This window comes from Dasypus novemcinctus, chromosome X, assembly GCF_030445035.2.
Source record: "Dasypus novemcinctus isolate mDasNov1 chromosome X, mDasNov1.1.hap2, whole genome shotgun sequence".
Taxonomy (NCBI): domain Eukaryota; kingdom Metazoa; phylum Chordata; class Mammalia; order Cingulata; family Dasypodidae; genus Dasypus; species Dasypus novemcinctus.
In genome coordinates, this window is record NC_080704.1 from 80,628,515 (window position 1) to 80,648,942 (window position 20,428).

The window sequence follows — 20,428 nt, forward strand, 5'->3', positions numbered from 1 at the left end:
ATAATCCAATATCTATTTTTGGAATTCATAACCATATCAAACTGCTTCACTTTCCATATATTTAATGATAGCATATTAGCAGGTATGAAGCAGTATTACTGAAATATAAATTACACAACATACAGTTCACTCATTTAATATATAGAATTCAATGGTTTTTAGTACATTCAGAATGTTCAGATTTGTGTAACCCTCACCACAATCAATTTTAGAAAACTCTCAATGCCCACCCAAAGAAACAAGAAACCCCATACCCATTGTTAGTCACTCCCTATCTCCCCTCAACATCCCTACCCTCCAGTCCTAGAAAACCACTATTTTCTGAATTTATAGATTTGCCTATTCAGGACATTATATATAAATGGAATCATGCAATATGTGGTCTTCTGTGACTGGCTTCTTTATTTATTTATTTATTTTACTATTTTACCTGAGTCTATACATTTATTTAATGTGGACTGTGGGAAATTAAGTATGCATATCATAATCTGTAGAGCAACCACTAAAATAATACAAAGAAGTATTGCTATAAAGCCAATGCAGAAGGGAAAATGGAAAGAAAAAATCAAATAATGCAAGAAAGGAATAAAATATTAAAAAATAGATGGGACGATTAGAAAATAAATATCTATGACATTTGAATGATGGCTTCTTAAGCTTACTTAGTATAATGTTTTCAAAGTTCATCTATGCTGTACCATGTATCAGTACTTCATTCTTTTTATTGATAAATAATATTCCATTGCATGGAATTACCACATTTTGTTTATCCATTCATCAGCTGATGCACATTTGAGTTGTTTCCATTTTTAGGTTATTATGAATAATGCTGCTAAGAACATTCACATACAAGCCTTTGTGTGAATATGTTTTCATTCCAACCAGGTATATACCTAGGACTGGAATTGCTGGGCCCTAGAATAATTCTATGTTTAGTATTTTGAGGAACTGTGAAACTGTTTTCCAAAGTGGCTGCACCATTTTACATTCCTATCAGCAATGTATGAGGGTTCCAAATTATCCACATCCTTGTCAAGACTTGTTATTATTTGTCTTTTTTATTATAGCCATCTTAGTATGTGTGAAGTGGTATCTCGTTGTGGTTGTAATTTGCAATTCCCTATGACTAATGATGTTGAGCATCTTTTCATGTACTTATTGGCCATTTACATGTCTTCTCTGGAGAAGTGGATATTGAAATCCTTTGTATTTTAATTTGGTTATTATCATTTTATTATTGAGTTATAAGAGTTCCTTGTATATTCTGGATATACTTTTATCAGACATGCAATTTACAAATATTTTCTCCTAGTCTGTGGTTTGTTTTTCATTTTCACAATCGTGTCTTCTGAATCACAAGTTTTAAATTTTGAATATGTCTAATTTATCAATTTTTTTTTGTTTTATATCATATGCTTTTGTTGTCATATCTAAGAAAACTTTGTCTAACCAAGGTCTTGAAGATTTTCTCTCATGTTTTCTTCCAAAAGTTTTATAGTTTTAGCTCTTATATTTAGGTCTGTTCTCCATTTTGAGTTAATTTTGGGATGTGATGTGAATTAAATGTCTAATTTCCTCTTTCTGCATGTGAATATCAAATTTTCCCAGTACCACTTCTTCAATCTAGCCATACATTTTTATAAGTTTTAAAAGAAAGTGTTTTCTCCAACTTGTTATTTGGAAAAATGTCAAACTTACAGAAGAGTTGAAAAAAATAGTACAACAAGCAGTCATATACCCTTCACCTACACTCACAAATTATTATTATTTTCCAGTGTTTGTTCTCGCCTTCCTTATCTTTCTAAACACACTCAGGCTTTTTTGCTAAGCCATTTGAAAAGAAGCGGCAAATATGATGAAAACTCACTCCTAAATACTTAATGTATTTCCTAAGAAAAATAAGTTTTTCACATTTGCACACCTAAGAAAATCAACATTATAAGTCAGTAATATCATCTAATATCCAAGCCAGCTGACTTGTTGAATGTCCCACACTAGATCTGATTGTTTCTTCATATTTAGATACAGAGTAAACATTTATGGCAAGAATATTTCATAAATGATGCCCTTTACTTCTTTTTTTCTTCTTCTTTAATTTTCTTTTAAATGTTACATTAAAAAATATGAGGTCCCCATATACCCCCCACCTCACTCCACCCCTCCCTCATCAACAACCTCTTCCCATCATCGTGGCACATCTACTGCACCTGGCAAATACATTCTGAAGCACTGCTGCACCACATGTACAGTGATCCATATTGTACTCCACACGCTCCCACAGTCCACCCAGTGGGCCACGGTCCCTGCAGCACCACCCAGGACAATTCCAAATCCTGAAAATGCCCCCACACCAGATCTCTTCGTCCATCTCCCTACCATCAGCTGCCACCGTGGCCACCCTCTTCACATCGTGAAGCAATCCAGGCATTGAAGGACAAATATTACATGACCTCTCTGATATGAAATGAGTAAACCAAGATGTCTCAGAGAGCTAGAGACTGGATGATAAACTTAAAGGAAGTTGGGGGGGTAGAGGAAGGATACCTGTACTTATTACATCAGGAGGCATAATGTCAAGTTGCCCTGCTGTTGACAATACTAAGTTTAATACTTGTTTAACTAAATGACTGCCAGATTTTCCCATTGTAAATGTACATTTCCCCCTCTGTAATTAGTAAGCACCCTGTGGGGTGATAATTTGAGACTGTGTGAATATCCTGTTCCCCAAGGACTTTTCACTAAATGGTTTTAACATCCTTTTGATGAGCTCTGCCAGAATCAATTATTATATTGGGGGCTGCAATACCTTCTACTTTTATTAATTAGTACTCTGCTATAAACAAGAGCTTTCTCTCTTTTTTCCCATTTCTCTTTTCTGAATATAACTATGGACTCATAGAGTACCTTAAATTTACTGTTATAATCCATTATATTTTCATGATTAAAAATATATATATTTCCCTAGCTTGGTCTACAGAAAAGGCCTAAAAGTAATGTGCACCAATAGCAGTGAGCACACCAAGTGTACAATACCATTCCCCACTAAAAAGAAACAGGACTCCTGGGAGAAATTGCTGACTCCAGGGCTGAACAGGGAAAGTTCAATGTGACTGTGGAAACCTTGTATATCAGAAAGCAAAGATGTATTAAAAAACTCAAGCACGCAAGGGTGGTTCAATACAAGCATATCAATCAGTGTACACACCAAATTAATAAGTCAAAGAAGAAAAATCACATAATCCTATTGATTAACCATAAAAGGCATTTGTCAAAATGCAGTGTCCTTTCTTGATAAAAATATGACAAAGGATAGGAATTGAAGGAAACTGTCTCAAAATGATAAAGGCCATATATGAAAAACCCACAGCTAACATTGTACTTAATGGTGAAAGTCTGAAAGCTTTCTCAGTGAAATCAGGAATAAGACAAGGATGTCCACTATCACCACTGTTATTTAATATAGTGCTAGAGATTCTAGCTAGAGCAATCAGGCAAGAAAAAGAAAAAAAAAGAGGCAAAAACGCACCACCAGCACAACTAATGGGGGCATGTCAAAGTACATATATGCTGGTTTCAAGGGGCTTTCACTGGCCAAATTTGTGGTAAGTTTAACATAAAAAAGAAGTGCTTTTTAAAATTACCTCTATTTTACTAGGTCTCATCTCTAATTCCTCTTCTTTCTCTTTACTACCTTAATTTCCTCACCATTCATTTGCTCCCCAGTCTGCTCTATATATACCACTGAAAATAGAAGAGTAATCTTTTTTTGATTGCCAAACTCACAGAGCCTTCTCAATCCTCAATATACTCAACCTCATTGTCACTAACAACCATCTGCCTTTCCATGCTAGGCTTTCTTCTTTTCTCATCTTAATCAGGGACAAACAACCCACAGCCAGGTTCATGGCTTGCCATGGTCTTCCCAGGACAAGCAGAAAAAAGAATCTAAAACCATGGGAAAGGGATACCCAGTCTGAAGAAGGGACAGGATATATGTGTTTGTGGTTACATTTTATCCACTTCTGTATTTTCAGGGCTTAATCAGTGGGTGAAGCACATATAAATGTGGCTAATTCTGTGACAGCTGGGTTAAACCACTGGCCTCTCTGACCTCATGTTCCCCATATATGGGAATGAGAATATATCAACCCTAAGGGTTGTTTCAAGAAAATTCACATGCACTTATACTCTGAACTCTTTAGATCATTCAAAAGTAAGAAATGAAAACATTTAGAAAGTTTTCTTTTAGGTACTTTTTCCCACTCCTCCAAAATTAAACCTCCCTTGACTCTATGTCTCCCTCAAATATTCCTTCCCTTTACTATGAAACTTCCTGCTTTCCCCACTTCCTTATTTTCCATTTACTCTTCGACTACCTGTTCCACTGAAACTCTTTCTACCAGGGTCAACAGTGACTAGCAACTTTTTTTAAAAAATTAAGTTTTATTGAAGTATATCATTCATACATAAACAATAAGTGTATAGTAAAAATTGTGAACTTACAAAACAAATATGCATATCATCATACAGGGCTCCCATATGTCAACCCATCACTGACACCTTGCATTGTGGTAAAACACTTGTTATAAACTATGAAATAGCATCCTCAAAACATTACTATATAATCACAGCCCACATCTTATATTTGGTATATTTTTCCCTCAACCTGCCTGATTATTAACACCCTGTATTAGTATTACACATTTGTTATAGTTCATGAAAGAATGTTCTCATATTTGTCCTGTTAATCACAGTCCATCTTCCACCACTGGATTCCCTATGTTTTACAGCCCCATGTTTTGTACAATCCATTCAATGTGTACACTCAATGGCTCTCATTTTCATCACAGACTTGTGCTGTCATCACCTCAGTCAATTTTAAAATATTTTAATTACTTTAAAAAGAAAAATCCCATACCCTTTTATACCTCCTTATACTTGTCTCTTAGAATTGATATATCTTCTTTGCCATTGCTGCAAAAATATTACTATATTACTATCATCCATAAATTACATTAGTTGTAATTTTCCTGTGTAACACCATATTCTTAGCACTTTGTAAAAGAACATTCTTACATTTGTACTATTAACTACAATCTTCATCCACCACTGAAATTGCTATTATACATACACTAGATTATTCTCTAGTTTCCTTTCAGTTGACATCTACATCCACAGATTACCCCTTTCAGCCACAATCTCATTTATAAATCTGCAGTGTTAGGAGTGTTAGGTATACCCACTATAATGTGTTATCACCAACTCTATTCATTTCCACACTTTGAAATATATTTTGTGCAATATTAGTATTGCTACTCTAGATCTTTTTTGATTACAATTTTTGTGGAATATCTTTTTCCAACCTTTTACTTTCAACCTGATTGTATCTTTACAACTGAGGTGAGTGTCTCGTGGAGAGCATATAGATAGCTCATATTTTTTACCCATTCTGTGAGTCTATACTTTTGGATTAGGGAATTCAATCTATTAACATTCAATGTTACTAACATTCAAAGACATTACTTACTTACTTCATACATTTTATCCTTCGGCTTTCTGTTGTCATATCTTACTATTGTTGGTCTTTTTACCCTTTAAACTACCCTTACTAATAATCTTCATTTCTACACTCTTCTCCAAGTCTCTCACTCTTGTCTTTTCCTTTCATGCTGTAGCACTCCCTTTACGATCTCTTATAAATCTGGTCTAGTGAAAGAAGTTGTTGACGTTTGAAAAGTGGGTGGTTGACTTTCTTCATCTCCCTGTTTGCTGGCCATACCAGGGAGTCAAGAGTACCTACAGGGAAATGGATGTGGCCCAGTGGTTAGGGTGTCCGTCTGCCACATGGGAGGTCCTCCTTGACCCATGTGGAGTTGGCCCATGCCCGGTGCTGATGCACACAAAGAGTGTCCTGCCATGCAGGGGTGCCCCCCACATAGGGGAGCCCTATGCGCAAAAAATGCACCCTGTAAGGAGAGCCGCCCAGTGCAAAAGAAAGTGCAGCCTACCCAGGAATGGTGCCGCACACACAGAGAGCTGACATGACAAGATGAAGCAACAAAAAGCAGCACAGATTCCCATGCCATTGACAACAGAAGCAGACAAAAAGAAGAACACGCAGCAAATGGACACAGAGAACAGACAACTGGGGTGGGGGGGGAGGGGGGAAGGGAAGAGAAATAAATAAAATAAATCTAAAATAAAAGAGCTCCTGGAGTCTTTAAAATATATATATAAAAGAGTTTCCCATATATCCCACACCCACCTCACCCCACTCCTCCCACATCAACAACCTCTTTCATCATTGTGACACATTCATTGATTTTGGTGAATGCATTTTGGAGCATTGCTGTACTGCATGGATAATAGTTTACATTGTAGTTTACACTTTCCCACAGTACGTTCGGTGGATTATGGCAGGATATATAATGTAACTAGTAGTAGAAGAAATTGTAGCACTGATGTGGAGAAAGTGGCCATGGTAGTTGCTGAGGGCAGGGAGAGGGAAGATGAGATTGATGTGGGGGCATTTTTTGGACTTGGAGTTGTCCTAAATGATATTGCAGGGACAGATGGTGGACATTACACAGCCTGCCATAACCCACTGAACATACTGGGGGAGAGTTTAGGTTGTTTCTGCTATCATAATACTGAGGCCAACATCATTATGTGTAATTTTTAAATGCATTTCTACAATTTTCTATCTCCTTGGTATAAATTCCCAGAAATAAGTTTGCCATGTCACAGAATACACTTATTTTTCATTTTGATTTATATTGTCAAACTGCCCTCTGTAAAGTCCAAAAAAAGTTATACTCCCGCCAATAATACATAAGGGTGCTTGTTTCTCTGCAACCTTGGCAACATCATATCAATCTTTTAAATCTTTGACAATCTCATAGACAAGAAGCAAAAGTACATGATTTTTTCATGTCTCTGATTATCAATGAAGTGAAATGAGCATTTTTCATATGTTTATTGTCCATATTTGTCTTTTGATAACTGCCTTTTCATGTCCTTTTTCAATTTTTTCTAATGTGAAAAACCTTTACCTCTTACCCTTTTTTGTAAAATGATGTCCTTCCCTAGATTTCTGTATACTACCTTCCTTCTGGTTTCCCTCCAGCAATTCTACCAGTTCCCTCTGTTTCCTTCTCTGGTCTCTTAACCTCTGCTTGCTTCTTAAATGTTGATACCTCTCCTGTTCAACCCACTCTTTCTCAGTGATCCCATCCACTCTCATGATCTTATTTAAAATCTATATAACATAAACAATCACAATAGTAACCATGATATTTAAAATAGCAAGTATTTGTTGAGCAATTACTATGTGCCAGATCCTGTAATAAGTGCTTATATAGCATAGATCAGTTATTCCTCATAATAATTATGTAAAGAAGGTAGCTATCATGAACCTCCATTTTGCACATGTGAAAATTCAGTCCGGAAAATTTAAGGGACTTGTTCAAGGTTGCAAAGTTAGTATGTACAGAGGTGAAACTCAAACTCAAATCTTTTCTGATGCCAGCTATACTATATTACATCCCATGACTGTATGTTGTATACTGCTTACATCAGGGTCAGCAAACTATGGTCCGCATAGTTTTAAAATAAAGTTTTATTGGAAAATAGCTACACCCATTAATCTAAATATTGTCTATGGCTGCTTTGACAGTACAACAGTAAAGTTGAGTAGGTACAACAGAGACCTTATGACCTGCAAAGACTAAAATATTTACTCTGTACCTTTTTACAGAGAGTTTCTTAGCCCCTGATCTATATACAGATAACTCCCAAAATCTACATTTTCAGCACTGACCTATCTTCTGAGCTCTCTACCCATAAGTACTTTAATCTTAACATGTTTAAAACTGGATTATAAGGCATCATCTTCTGTCATTCCTTACCTCAGACTCTATGCTTCAGTTCAGGAATGTGGCACTCATACTGTCATTCCCCGCTTTTATACCCAGGGCAGTCATTGCTAATTGATCACAGAAGTCTTTCCCACTAAGCCCAGATGAAGCCTCAGAATCCTTCTTAACACAGCCCTTTATGAAGACCTGGTCTGAGATTGGCAGTGAGAGGTACAGAGAAGGTACTGGAGTTAAGAACTATTTAGGAAGTAGAATCAGCAGGATTTGGAGATAATGGAGGATTGTATATCTAGTTTTTGTCTGGGTAGATGTTGCTACCTGTGGCTGGTAGCTACTACTACCAATCAAATGGAGTTAGTACGTAAGATAAAACCTTTTTACCATCACTGTAGCTGTGCTACACTCAGATTCTCACTGGTCCTGGAACCTGACCAAGCTCTTGAACAATTGCAGGGACATGGAATTGTCTTCATCCTAAAATGCCATACTTTCTCTTCCCTGCCTGACAATTCCTTTTTCCATATCTGATAACTACCTCAAATGTCACTGCCAAGAAGATTTTACCGACTCCCCTATGTGGATTAGCTATTTACTACATGGTACTTCTTACAATTCAGAACTCTATTATAACACTAATACATGAAACGTCATACCACATCTACTTTCAGAGGTTGCTGTGTCTTCCCACTAGACTGAGAGCTCCTCAAGAGCAGAGCACATATCTTAATTACCTTTGCATTCCTGGTGTCTAGCAGTATTTGAATGCAGCAGACTGTTAGTAAGTATAACCACTACCCAGACAAAAGTTTGATACATAGGCCTCTGTAATCGCTAAATCTTGCTGATTGTACCTCCTAAATAGTTATTCTCTGTACCTCCTCCTGCCAATCTCAGGCCAGGGAGGCCTTCATCATTTGCACCTGAATTATTGTAATAACCTTCCTGCCTCTATTCTTGGACACTCATACAGACTGGCTATGTTAATTCCTTTATTCAACAAATATTTATTTATGTCTACCACATTCCAGACTGTTCTAGGAACTGAGAATAGCACAGTGAACAAAACAGAAAAAGAAATCCTGTTTTCATGGAGCTTTCCTTCTGAGAGGGGGAAACACAGCGATCAGAGTGATCTATTGGTATGTAGTTCTGAACATATCACTCTCCTTAAAATCTTCATTGGCTCACCATTGCTTATAGTCCAAACTACCTGAACATAGTATATAAGGCTTTCCATGGCACAGTCCTTGCTTATTCTAGTTTCAACTCTTCTATTCTGTGCTTGAGCAATGCTGAAATGCATATGCCATGTTTCTTCCTGCCTCCCTGAATTTGCTTTTGCTATCCCCTTTGCCTGGAATGCCTTTCCCTCTCTTATTTTACATGGCTAACTCACACTCCTCCTTCAAGATTCAGTTCAGACAGCACTTAATCTAGGAAGCCTTCCTTTTTTCCTTCAGGTTATGTGCTTGTCATTGATGCTCCCATAACATCTACACACACCTCTATTGCTGCATTTCCACATTGCCTTGTCATGGTTTCTATAACAGTTTTCCCTCTATTAGGCTGTACTCTTCGAGGGCAGAGATTATCTTATTCATCTTTATAATCCCAATACCTCCCCTAGTGTATTGCACATAATGGGCACTCAAGAAATATCTGTTGAATTAATGAATGTTACTTCCACATGCTGTTCTTGTTCATGCTCAGACCACTTTCCTGTGCTCCTGACTCTCATAACCAACTGATTACAAGTTATCTAAGAAATAAAACAAACAAATCTTAAAAAAAAACAAAAACAAGTTATCTCTCTGCCTTTCCAGTTCATCAATGATACCATGACCAACAGTGAACTCATCATCACCCCCTGAAACCTCTTCTTCCTCTTGTATTCCTATCATGCTTTTGTTAAACTAGCAACCTTAGTGTGAATTTTGATTATTCTGTCTTCCTCTCCTTGGTAATTCTCATTCACAAGTCCTGACTCTGGCCCCTCCCACCTATTTCCTTTGCCACTTCCCTCATTATCTCTCCCCTGTCTGACTGTACTGGCTTTCTAACCAATATTCTTGCCTCTAGTTTTATTCCCTGTATTTCATCCTTCACTCTGCTGCCAGTTATTTTTGTCAAAGACAAAATTTGATTGTGTCACTCCCCTGCTTAATGATCTTTTCTGGCTTCCCACTGTCTTTACAATCAAATCAAAACACTTTAGTAGAGTACATAAGGTCTTTAAGGATGCAGTCCTCACCTAAGTTTCCAGCCTCATCTCCCACCAGTCACTGATCAAGCATAATTTCTGCTTCAGTCATATTGAACTCTTGACAGCTCTTGACACAAGTCTTGTTTTCTCATGCCTCCATACCTTGGCATGTTCAGTTCCCTTTTCCTTCTCCTCCCCTGTATCTGCCTGGTTGATACTTTCTCACCCCTTACAACTCAGCTCAAGTATCACAATTGCCTCAAAACTTCAAAAAAGCCTGACTGGAACTTAGCACCTCCCTGTATCCCAGCTCAGTTCAGGGTCTTTATCTATGTGCTTCCATATATCCTGTGCCTATTATAACCATTAATCACATTACCCTAAGTGCTAGCCTACTATTCAGTCTTTCCCAGTTGATCGTGAGTATCTTGAAGCACCTAGCATCTTTGCCTGGAATATAAAAAAAACTCAAAACCAAAAAAAAGTTTACATAAGTGAATGCCTTATTGATTTTGCAAATGCTGATCTCTTTGCCTGGAATACTCTGTCTGGTAAAATTCTTAGGTCACTATTGTATCTCTAGCACACAGCAGAGTGTAGAAGGTACTCAATAAATACTGACTGAACAAATGATACCAAGCTCAAATGCCACCTTCTTGACCCCTTCCTTAACAGTCCTAGTATAGCTGGATCATTTTCACCTCCACAGCATTTTGTGTCTCCTTTTTCTAGAATGCTTATTACATTGCACTGTTCACCTGGCTTTCTCTGCTACACTGGGAGCTCCATAAGGATTGGAATTTTGTCTTACTTATCTCTGTATCTCTAGTCCCTAGCATACTGCTATGTACATAACAGATACTCAGAAGGTGTTTTTTTTTAATGAATAAATGAATGAATGAGAAGATAAGACTTAGGGAAGGCTCCAGACATCTGAATGGCTGTCACGGGACAGAGAAAGTAGACTGTTCTGTGTAGCTGCAGAAGGCAAAAGAGCCAGTAAAATCAGTGGTGGAATCTAGAGAGAGGCATTATTTTAACTCAATGGAAGAAAGAATTTTGTTAGCTTTTAGAATGGCTTGAAGATCAAATGGGCTACCTTGGGGGAAACTGAGCTCCTTTTGATAAAAGGTGTGCAGTCCGAAGCTGGAGAATGATTGACAGTGATGTTTGAGAGGAATTTCATTAGCAGATAGGGAGGTGAAAAGGGGGGTGATGGTGGTGGTAGATGACTCTCAGGGCTTTCTTCTGAACTGGAGCATCTATCAACCTGCTCTCAGTGCTACCCCTGGATTGGGACATTGCTTCTCCACCAACCAGACCATTCTTAGCCAGTCCAGGAACCCTTAGGTGTTTATGCTTTCTCTTCTGAAACATGATCATCTTTTTTTTTTTTTTTAAAGATTTATTTATTTTTATTTATTTAATTCCCCTCCCCTCTCCCGGTTGTCTGTTTTCTGTGTCTTTTTGCTGCGTCTTGTTTCTTGTTTCTTTGTCCGCTTCTGTTGTCGTCAGCAGCACGGGAAGTGTGGGCGGCGCCATTCCTGGGCAGGCTGCTCCCTCCTTCGCGCTGGGCGGCTCTCCTTACGGGCGCACTCCTTGCGCGTGGGGCTCCCCTACGCGGGGGACTTTTTTTAAAAACATATTATTTATTTATTTATTTTAGCAAATTTTTATTGTCTTTTTTAAAAAAGATAACTAGATCACACAAAATGTTACATTAAAAAAACATAAGAGGGAAGCAGATTTGGCTCAATGGATAGAGCACCTGCCTACCACATGGGAGGTCCAGGGTTTAAACGCAGGGCCTCCTGACCCATGTGGTAAGTTAGCCCACGCGCAGTGCTGATGTGTGCAAGGAGTGTGGTGCCATGAAGGGTTGCCCCCCACATAGGGGAGCCCCACTTGCAAGGAGTGCGCCCTGCAAGGAGAGCTGTCCCTTGCGAAAAAAAAAATGCAGCCTGCCCAGGAGTGGTGCCACACACATGGAGAGCTGATGCAGCAAGATGATGCAACAAAAAGAGACACAGATTCCCGGTGCCGCTGACAAGAATACAAGTAGACACAGAAGAACACACAGCAAATGGACACAGAGAGCAGACAACTGGGGGGGGGGGGGCGGAAATTAAAAAAAATCTTTAAAAAAACCCCCAAAATACATAAGAGGTTCCCACATACCCCACTCCCCAACCCAACCCCCACTCCTCCCACATCAATATTCCCTTTCATCAGTAAGGCACATTCATTGCATTTGATGAATACACCCTGGAGCACTGCCACACTGCATGGACCATAACTGACACTGTAGCTCACTCTCCCCCAGTCCATCCAGTAGGTTATGGCAGGATATACAATGTCCTGCATCTATCCTTGTAATACAATTCAGGACAACTCAAAGTTCTGAGAATATTCCATATCACACCTCTTCCTCCCTCTCTCTGCCCTCAGCATCTCCCGTGGCCACCATCTCCACATCAATGATACAGTTTCTCCCACTGCCAGAGTCACAACAGTTCTATTGTAGAATACCAGCAAGTCTACTCCAATCCATATTATATTACTCCATGGAGTCCCCTACATTTATTTTTAAAAGATACATAGATCACATAAAATGTTACATTAAAAAATATAGGAGATTCCCATATGCCCCACTCCCCCACAACCCCACTTTTCCCACATCAACAACCTCTTTCATTAGTGTGGTACATTCATTGCATTTGATGAATACATATCGGAGCACTGCTACACCACATGGATTATAGTTTACATTGTAGTTTACATTCTCTCCCAGTCCATTCAGTGGGTTATGGCAGGATACATAATGTCTTGCATCTGTCCCTGTAATAGCATTCAGGACAACTCCAAGTCCTGAAACTACCCCCATATTACACCTCCTTTTCCCTCTCCTGCCTTCAGCAACTCCAATGGCCACTGTCTCCACATCAATGATATAATTTCTTCCATTGGAGCACTATCATCTTACTCATCATCTTATCTTTATTAACTAGCAAGGCATCTCACACATAGTAGGAGCTCAACTGTTTGCTGACCTGTATCTTAGTGTTCAGACAAAGACCCTTCCTCTCTCTGCCTCAATAAACATTTGCTGAATGAAATTAATTTAAATTCTACTTATGTGACAGGGTGTGGATTATATTATTAATTATTTAGCAAGGCCACATGCTAGGTGAGGGAAGGCAACATGGATCCTGTCCTCTAAGAGTTTATAGTATAGCAGGAGAGAAGCTATGAAACACAATAAATACAGCCATAAGGTAGAAAGTACCTAACACAGTGCCAGCTATTAAGTAGGTACTTGTGGTGGGCTGAATAATAAGCCCCAAAGATATCCACATCTTATTCCCTGGAACCTATGAATGTTACCTTATATGGCAAAAGGGACTGTGCAGATATGATTTAAGTCATGGAACTTGAGATGGGGAGATTATCCTGGCATATCTGGATAGACCCCAAATGTAATCAAAAGTGTCCTTATAAGAGTGAGGCAGAGGAACATTTGACACAGAAAAGAAGGTGATGTGATGGAAGCAGAGGAAAGTAGTCAGGGAGAGAAGATGCTATACCATTGGCTTTGAAGATGAAGGAAGGGGCCATGAGCAAAGGAATGTAGCTCTAAAGACTGGAAAAGGCAAGGAAAGCAATTCTCCCACTAAAGCCTCTGAAGAGAGCATGGCTCTGCTGAGACCTTGAGTTTTTAGCCCTATAAGACTAATTATGGATTTCTGGCCCCCAGAACTTTACAGGAATAAAATTCTGTTGTTTTAAGTCACAAGTTTATGGTACTTTGTCATAGCAGCAACAGGAAATCAATAGAGCATGCAATCATTATTTGTGAGGAAGTGGATTTTAAAAAAAACATCTATAAAAGATAAAGATACAGGGGTTCTATATAGAGTGGACAGAGAGAACCTAAAAGCCTTAAAAATGTTCCAAGTAGGCACGACTGTTTTTTCCTTTTACTAGGCAGGTGTGGAGGTTATTAGTATGATTTATTGCTTGGCAACCATGGTGCTAATAGCTGTTAGCCTCCTGTTGCCACTTTGGAAATCTACCTGGGAGACACTTCTAGGACTTCAGGTTGTCTGAAATGCTATGCCATGTAATTCCAACACCTGAGAGGTAGGAATAAGATATAGCTTACTTTTCACTGGATCTGATAGCAATTATAATCTGCTCTAAATTATTTAACACTCAATTATCTGGTATTTTATGGTGTTTTTGTTACATCATACATGAATCTTATCTCTTCAATCACATGACAAAATCCTTAAGGGCAGGACCATGCTATATGTACATATATACAATTTTCCATGATACTAGACATATCAGAGAGGCTCAAGAACTATTTATTGCTGATAATCAAAAAACTGCATTGGGGGAGTAGAGGAGTATTATTTTGTGCTTCCTTTTCAACCAGCTCGCTGACTACATTCATTCATTCATTCATTTATTTAGTAATCAAGCATTGATTGGTATCTTACCATGGACCAAGCCTATACCTGGTACAGTCAGTCATTACAGAAGTAAAAAGAACAAGAACAAAAACAAAACACTTGGTCTATGCCAATGAAAGCTTGGGTGACAAAGACTGCTAAACTATCACATAATAATATAACATGATATGCTAGAGACAAAAACAAGTTAATTGCAATTAATTCTGCCCATGAGTGTCAGGAAGAACAGTACTAAGGTAATAATTAGCCTGTACTTTGAAGGAGAGGCAGTTTTCCAAGAGGAGAAGGGCTGTGTTGGGCATTCTAGACAGAGGGGAAAAAGTGGGATGGTGTAAAGAACTGGCTAGAACAAGGAATGGTAGGCAATGAGGTTAGAAAGGTAGATTTTAAAAGCCATGCTAAGGAGTATCTACACTTATATTTTGAAGTGTGAAGGGGAACCAAAGGATTTGATTTCTATTTCATGTGAAAAGCACTCCCTATAGAAATCTTGTACTGTAAAGAGAATGTTTTGACTGTAGAAATTCTATATAAAATGTATATTACTTAAAGAAGCAAAACAATTATTAGAATCAATTTTCTGAAAATTGTGGCCTGGAGGAATCTCTGAGCCAAATCTTCAATTTCCCTACCCCTTTTTATCCACAGAACAGAAAAACAGAATGTTGAATATTCAGAAAAAATTCTTTTCTGGTCACTAAAATGAATAATGAATCTACTATAAGACCCAGATATCCTGATTCTTTTTCTTTTTCAATAGTGTTATCGAGATAGAATCTATATACCATACAACTCATTATTCTTTTTAATTTTTTATTTTTATGAATCTCATAGCTTTTTTTTCTTGAAGATTTACTTATTTATCTCTCTCTCCTTCCCCCTCATTGACTGCTCTCTGTGTCCATTTGCTCAGTTTTTCTGTGTCCGCGTGCATTATTGTCATGTGGTACCTGGAAACTGTGTCACTTTTTTGGTTGCATCATCCTGCTGCGTAACCTCTCCATGTGTGCAGTGCCACTTCTGGGTTGGCTGTGCTTTTTCGTGCAGGGCGCTTCTCCTTGTGGGCGCACTCCTTGCACATGGGGCACCCCTAAGTGGGGGACGTCCCTGTGTGGCATGGCACTCCTTGCACGTGGCAGCACTGTGCATGGGCCAGCTCACCACAGGGTCAGGAGGCCCTGGGTATGGAACCCTGGACCCTCCATATGGTAGGCAGACACTCTATCAGTTGAGCCCAACCCTTCCCTCATTGCTTTTTAAAATTACCTTTGTAAAAAAGATACATAGATCACACAAAATGTTACAGTAAAAAATATAAGAGGTTCCCATATACCCCATTCCCCTCGCCACCCAGACTCCTCCCACATCAACTTCTTTCATTAGTGTGGTACATTCATTGCATTTGATGAATATACATCGGAGCACTGCTACACCACATGGATTATAGTTTATGTTATAGTTTACACTCTCTCACAGTCCATTCAGTGGGTTATGGCAGGATATATAATGCCCTGCATCTGTCTCTGCAATATCATTCAGGACAACTCCAAGTCCCAAAAATGCCCTCATAGCACACCTCTTTTTCCCTCTCCCTTACTTCAGCAACTCCTGTGGCTACTGTCTCCACATCAATGATATAATTTCTTATAACTCACTACTTAAAGTGTAAAACCCAATGGCTTTAGTATATTCACTGAGTGTGCAGCCATTACAACAGTTAGTCTTGGAACATTTGCATCATTCCAAAAAGAAGCCCTGTACTCATTAGCAATCACTACCGATTTCTTCCAATCTCCTCCCCAGCCCATGACAATCACTAATCTAACTTCTATCTCTACAGATATATCTCTTCCTAACATGTCAAATAAACGGAATCATACAATATGTAGTCTTTTGTGACTGGCTTCCTTCATTTAGCATAATGTTATTGAGGTTCATCCATGTTACAGTGCATAACAGAAATACATTCTTTTTATTACTAAATAATATTCCAATGTGTGCATATATAATTTTTTTATCCATTTATCAGTTGATGGATATTTGGAATGTTTCTACTTTTTTGGGCTATTATAAATAATGCTACGACAGAAATCACATACAAGTTTTGTGTGGACAGGGAAATGGACTTGGCCCAGTGGTTAGGGCATCCGTCTACCACATGGGAGGTCTGTGGTTCAAACCCTGGGCCTCCTTGACCCGTGTGCAGCTGGCCCATGTGCAGTGCTGATACACACAAGGAGTGCTGTCCCACGCAGGGGTGTCCCCTGTGTAGGGGAGCCCCACGCGCAAGGAGTGAGCCCCATAAGGAGAGCTGCCCAGCGTGAAAGAAAGTACAGCCTGCCTAAGAATGGCAGCGCCCACATGGAGAGCTGACACAAGATGACTCAACAAAAAGAGACACAGATTCCCGTGCTGCTGACAACAACAGAAGCGGACAAAGAAACAAGACACAACAAACAGACACAGAGAACAGACAACCGGGGTGGGGGTGGGGAGGTAAGAGAAATAAATAAATAAATCTTTTTAAAAAAGTTTTGTGTGGACATGTTTTCATTTCTCATGCTATGCCTAGGCGTGGAATTCTTGTGTCATATGGTATCCCTATGTTTAGTTTAAGAATTTCCAAACTGTTTTCAAAAGTGGCTGCATCATTTTAATGTTGCTCAAATGTGGCTACCATCCAAGCCAAAGTCAGCATGTAAATGCATTACCTTCACCCCAGCATGGGACATGACTCCCAGGGTTGAGCCTCCCTGGCGTCAAGGGATTACTACCAATCACCAGTTGGTGATGCAACTAGAAAAAGGCCTTGAATAAAAGGGGGCGATGGTAATGACAAAGGAGTTTATATGGCTAAGAGACTTCAAAATGAGTCAGGAGATCATCAGAGGGGTTGCGCTTATGCACACTTCAGCAGGATCCAAGAGACAGCCAAAGCAGATACAACCTCAGGCACTGATGCTCCTGAAGGCTACAGAGACACACACATTCTTTGATCATGGCAGATGGCTCTGGAGTTCAGTGCCTTGCCAGTAGGCCCTACTTGGAATTTGTGCCCAAGTGTGATGGAGTTGGACTCAGATGTGACCTTTCTACACATGCCTCTTTTGTCACTTTTACTGAACCTGTGGTTGGCACTGGGGTTGATGTATACCAGGACACTTGAATCTCTGGACTGGCCATGTGCCAGCTGGGCCCTGAGCCTCAGCAGAGTTGTAACACCTCCTCTCTGGTTCATTAGACTTACCCAGGTCAGCTAACAGGGAGGTGAAGATAGTCAACCACCACACCAGGGAACCAAGAGTGTCTACAATTGCAAGCAGGAACATTGCATCGACCAGCCATGTGGGATCTAAGTCCCCTCACGATTTAGAGGTGAAGTGGGCATCACCATCCCAGGGTCACCAGGATGGAGGAATAAAATATGGATTATGTTGGACTTAATAGTATTCTACTATAGAGCTATTGTGCCTCCAGCAATGGAAGAAATTGTATCACTGATGTGGAGAAAGTGGCCACAGTTGTTGCTGAGGGCAGGGAGAGGGAAGAAGAGGTGTGATATGGGGGCATTTTCAGGACTTGGAGTTGTACTGAATGATATTGCTGGGACAGATGCAGGACATTATATATCCTGCCATAACCCACTGAATGGACTGGGGGAGAGTGTAAGCTACAATGTAAACTATTATCCATGCAGTATAGCAGTGCTCCAAAATGCCTCATGAATATAGATGCAAAAATTGGCAACAAAATACTAGCAAACTGAATCCAACAGCACATTAAAAGAAGTATATACCATGAAAAGAGGGACTTAACCCCAATTATGCAAAGATGGTACAACATAAAAACTTCAATTAATGTAATATACTACCTTAATAGAATGAAGGGAGAAAAACCACATGATTATCTCAACTGACAGGGAAAAAGCATTTGACAAAATCCAGCAGTCCTTCATGATAAAAACATGTAGAAAAGTAGGAATAGAAGGAACCTACCTCATTATGATAAAAAGCCTATGTGAAAATCCCACTGCTAACGTCATACTAGTTAACAAAAGACTGAAAGCTTTCCCTCTGAGATCCAGCACAAGACAACCTAGAACAAAGATTATCAGGGTTTGGGGTGGGGTTCGGGAATGGGGAGTTAATGTTTAATTGATATAGAATTTCCATTTGGGTTGACAGAGAAGTTTTTCTAATGGATGGGAGTGATGGTAGCACAATATTGTGAAAGTAATTTACACCAACAAATTATATATTTGAATGTAGTTAAAAGGGGTAATTTTTAGGTTGTATATATATATTACTAGAATACAATTTTTTAAAAATAGGACTGTACAACAAAAACAGTGAACCCTAATGTAAACTATGGACCATGGTTAATAGTACAATTATAATAATACTCTTTTATCAGTTGTAATAAAGATACCACACTGATGCAAAATATTAATGATGGGGGGTGGATATATGGGAACTCTATTTTCTACATGATTTTTCTATAACCCTATAACCTCTCTAATTAAAAAAATTTTAAGAATATGATATGACACTGAACATCATTAGTTATTACAAAAATGCAAATCAAAACCACAATGAGATACCACTTCACACACACTAGGATGGGTATGATAAAAATAATGGACAATAGTAAGTGTTGATGAGGATTGGAGAAATTGGCATCTTCATATACTCCTGGTTGGAATTTAAAATGATGCAGCCACTTTTTAAAAAAGTTTTGTCTTTTTTTTAAAAAAAGATACACAGATCACAAAAATTGTTACATTAAAAAATATGAGGTTCCCAATTACTCCACCCCTTATCCACCCCCACTCCTCCCACATCAACAACCTTATTCATCATTGTGGCACATTCATTGCATTTGGTGAATACTTTTGGAGCACTGCTATACCACATGGATTATAGTTTACATTGTAGTTTATAATGTCCTATATCTGTCCCTGGAATATCATTCAGGAAACTCCAAGTCCCCAAAATCCCCCCATATTACATCTCTTCTTCCCTCTCCCTGACCTAAGCAATTACTGTGGCCACTGTCTCCACATCAATGATACAACCTCCTTCAGAGTTCAGCCCGCCTATCCAGAAGATCAGCCTGATGTGAATGTGGAGTGTAGGGTCCTCTCCATCTTTTCTGAGCCTGCATCTTGTCCTGGGCTTATGCTTGGTCATGACCTTAGGAATTCTCCCATTTACAGGAAAATGAATTCCCATTCTACTTCCTATAAAATAGACACTCTCCCCCTTCCAGGTGCTTTGTTGTATAACTTAAAGCACTTGCTTTGACTTAATTGTTTCTTAAACTGCTTTAGCTGTTGTTAGCAAGCTGCTTCTGCCTGTGGGGCAAGTTCTCAGAAGGTGATCCAGAGACAAGTTTCCTAGTGCAGTCTTTCAGTCTGCTACTCAACTGCACCAGTACCGACATACAGGCATCCTAGTAAGTGCTTTGGGGGTATTATGCTCCCCCATAAACAGGGCCAGGGACTTACAGCTGGAACACAGGATGGCTCTCCAATGTCAGGGGAGAGGTCAGGGAGGGGCCAGCAAGGGCACCATGAGCTTCTTCTACTACTTTTAAAGCTTTGCTTTCTTGACTCGGCACTTGCTCAGTTACTGTAACCCTTTAACTGTTTTCTAGAGTTTTGAGTAGAATGACTTTGTCAGTTTTTGCTAGTTGTTCAAAGATTCTGTAGAGGAACAGCATCCTGGAGTGTCTTATGCTGCCATCTTTGTCCCCTGCTCCCACCCTGCCTTTCACTTCCTTATACTTTGCCCGCCTGTTCCTCGTAACCTCCCTGTATTATGGCCCTTCTCAGCAGCAGTTTGTGCTGCTGCCTCCCTCTGCCCCTCCTCCCA

At 39.2% G+C, this 20,428-nt stretch overlaps 1 protein-coding gene across 3 annotated transcripts in view; it reads right to left on the bottom strand.

Moving 5' to 3' along the window:
* The window catches only part of HDAC8 (histone deacetylase 8), a 427,306-nt gene that overhangs the window by 362,892 nt on the left and 43,986 nt on the right, over positions 1 to 20,428 (bottom strand). The window lies entirely within an intron of this gene.